The sequence below is a fragment of the Aristolochia californica genome, unplaced genomic scaffold (assembly GCF_029961685.1).
Source record: "Aristolochia californica isolate CCGP_79_NKW_82.1479 unplaced genomic scaffold, dmAriCali1.0.hap1 SCAF_10, whole genome shotgun sequence".
NCBI lineage: Eukaryota > Viridiplantae > Streptophyta > Magnoliopsida > Piperales > Aristolochiaceae > Aristolochia > Aristolochia californica.
In genome coordinates, this window is record NW_027181771.1 from 24,805,804 (window position 1) to 24,809,813 (window position 4,010).

Genomic DNA, 4,010 nt, shown 5'->3' on the forward strand with positions numbered 1-4,010 from the left:
CTAATGTTTAGTACTAGATTTGCACATACCAATCATAACTTGGTAGAAGATTGTAAGTTGATAAAACCAAAAAAGTCTAAGATGAGTTAGAAAGCATAACTTTTGGCATAGATTGTCGTCACTCCATTGTAGAGTATAAATGGTGGTTGAAGATTACAAGGTATGTTAATATGGTTTTATTTCAACAATATTTAGGGTTGAGAATAGTAATGGGGTAACTTCACTAGTTTTCTAGGCCTCATGTAGGGGTGGGCACGGGTTGAGTCAAGGTCTAGTTTTTCTAAACCCAAACCATGAACCCAAAACATGACCCAAAAAAAAAACTTGAAAAAATCCCATCCCCGAAACCTCGACTCCTAACCAAACCCCGTCTCGAAACCCCATTTCTCGCCTTGTTCCGCTCCATCACCATATCTCCAGCCCATCCCCATCTCGTCTCTACCTAGTTTTCTAATCCTTCCCCCATCCTCAACCTGAAACCCAACGATTTATTTCCTCTACCCATGCTCATCCCTTGTCTCACGCTAATGTAAAAATATAAATTAATTATTATCGATTGATGATATATATGGATACTTTACCTCTAATAAGTAAATTTATGATTTAATGAAATGTAGAGAGCCTAGAAAATAATTTTGATATTATATAGTACAAATACAATTAAAAAGTTGAAATACAACAATAACTCCTTTGTCCCTATTCCTGTTCATTTGAAATTGTGGGGCTCTTCATCTGGCATCTATTGACAAAATTGATACACATATAGATAAAGTATTGTTCGACTTCCATATCACACCAATAGATTAATATTAGTAGCCCTTTAAGTGTCATCTCTCTTGATTTTTAACTTTATTTATATTCTATAGACTATATTGAATCTCATTCTAGGATACAACCACAAAGATAGCAAAGACCACCATTTAGTGCCTATATGTGGCTTGAGGAGTCAAGGCCACAAGCTTGCCAACTCCCTTAATGGTGAAAAGCGACTCAACATGACACATACATGACTAGTCCACAAAGGAGATTTATGAGAACATGTACTTGAGGCAACACAAATTCTATAGTAGGCCTATGAATACACCACCTAAAGGAGGTAAAATTGTCCAAGGTTGGGGAGAGAAAACAAGGGTGTAACATTCTCTTCTACCCAATCCCTGAACATCACAACCTATGTTAAATTAAGTTGCTAGAGACTCCTTTGCCTTGAGGAGCCTAGGCCATTAGCCAACCCACTCCCTTGATATTATGAAAATTATACTTAAGATAATACAAATTCATTAGTACACTTATTATTAACATGCTACATTAGATAAGACCTCACCTGCCAAGACATGGGAGAAAACAAAGGCTTAACAATTAGACTCTTTTTCAAAATCAACCACCAACAAATGTGTGAGCAATATTGAGATTCTTTTTAGGTGTATGATATAGAGAGTACTTATGATTTGTTGGATTTCCATAATGAAGAAATAGAGGTTAATTTAATACTTCATATTTTTTAAGTAAAAGTATTAGGTAGTATGGTGAATTCTTTATAAAAATTGCATATGTAGACCATAAAAATCATAAGAAATTATTTTTACATACATTTTATCCTTTCCTAAGAGTTTTTCTTTTATTTCGTAGAAATTTCATGGTTAAACGGACTCAAAATGAGAAAAAAACTCTTTAAATAATAAACCATCCGCTTATGCTAAATTCTTGAAACTCTATTTAGATTGTTAAATGATCTTAACAACAATCTTATTAACATAACATGACCCTAGGGTAGGTACTTTCTTATAACCTTGTCAAAAGTTGAAAGCATGAGTCAAATTTTAGAACTACTAGAAGGTGCAAGCACTTCATGACAACCATAGCAAAAGTTGCAAGTTGCATGACTCACCTTTAAGAACTACTAGAAGGTGCAACTGATTAAAGAACATTTCGCTTGAACTTGGCCATGAGTTCATTTAGATGTTCATTATGTTGAATCTCGGATTCCAATTCTTGTTCATATTGCTTCCTTTTCAGTTCCTTCATTCTTTGAAAGTGTTTTTCTATAAGTTTTATCTTTTCTCGTTGAAATGTTGCAGCTTTGGTAAGTTGGCTCATAAGGTCTTCTTCATTTGGATGTTCTTGCCTGCAAGATAGAGTAACAAACTTAGGTAACTCATTCACATAAAAAAATGGCTCAGTATATTACGAAATGATGTTTATTGTTTTTAGTCTGTTATTTGTACCTGGAACCATCATCTTGCTAGCCCATTGGTGTTGTTGATTTGAGGGAATCATGATCACGATTACATTTTCTGAAAATTATAAAAGTGGTAGGGAAGAGGTATCACAAAATTTAGCTAAAAGATATTCAAGGAGAACTTTGGCTGAAAATTTGTGTCTTATAAATAGCATAATCATCATGATGAATTACTATTTATTTGTGGAACCATGGTAATACATAAGCCACAAATAACTTTGTAACTTCTCTTACAATGTGAGAAGGTCTAAAGTTATCTTTGTCACATGCCTAAAAGCATAGAAACCAAAGCATTTTTTCGAATGCTTAAGAGATGATGTTCTTAACTATCTATGGTGTTTATGACAATACTTGGATTTCAACTTGATAAAAGGGAGGTTATAACTATCAATATAGTTGAATTGTTCGTTAAACTTATGTCTAGTTAATAGATATGAACTAAGATAAATCCATGTGGCCTAGAAGAGTGACATATGCGATACCTTTATATTTGGTTTGCATGAATTCCTCATATTTATAAAGAGAGAAGGAAACATGTTCTTAAAATCTTAGATTGGCATTAAAATTAAAAATTTAGATTTTAGTAGTATTTTTATTTTATTTTTAAAAGGTAAGATAAACATATTTATGCAATAATGACACTTTAATGAAACTTTAAGGCCCTTTAAGAATAAATAAATGGTATTAAATGATCCTTTCCTTGTAACATATAATATATAAGAATTAGAAATAATTTGAAAAATTTCATATAAAATTTCTTCATTCTGATTGTTAATAAAAGTATTTTGGCATTTTAGTTCATTAAAATAAATAAGAAGCTTACAACTTACTATTCTATTATGTGAAAGAGGTCAATATCAAATAAGGATTCTTGTAAAATGAAATCTATTATGACATATTTCCAAAGCTAGTAAATGGTCTACAAGAAAAGCTCCTCATGCCAAGGATAAGGGAAAGTTTTGTAAAACATATATTTTAGTGAAACCATCTCTTAGTGAGAAAAAGAAAAGGATAAGTTTAAAAATCATTAGTCAGACAAATCAATGCAAAATAATGCAAGCTAATGCATAAGTTTGAAAAGATGAGGAAAATTGTAACTTCTGTGTGTTAATGTAATAATAGATTTTGAAAAATCTTCATATTGAAACAAGGTACAAAGACTTATAACTCAAAATTGGCCATAGAACATTCACAAAAAAATTCACTTGAAAATAAAATTCTTATTGGCACAACTATTGAGAGTGATTGTTTACTTCCTATTAGTACCATCATACTTATGCAAAATACTAGGATTGATTCCACAACATTTTGCAGACAATAGGAGATATGGGGAACATGAAACTATATATTGTTTAGTTCTCAACATGGAGCTATATTGTCTCCTTTCTCGAGAACATAGAGCTATAATGAAGCTGGTGTACAACTTACACACATTCGTTGTTCTCAATAGAGCTATAACAAAGTTGGTGTACAACTTGCACACATTTGTTGTTCTTAATCCAATAGTAAACCGATCTTCAAAGTCCACATTGGTGTCATAAATCTATGAGGTTTTACACTTGTTTATCCATTTATTGACAAAAAATGATGTCCACATTGAAAATATCAATGGAATAATAGAGAAACATGATGAATAAGATTTTCATTTGTTGAAACTGCATTGAGTGACATTTGATAGTATTTTTATTCCTAACCTTTTTATGTTTTTGCTACACACTACTATTTTTTATTTGGTCTTAACATTATGCTAGTCATAATCATTTTCCTTAGA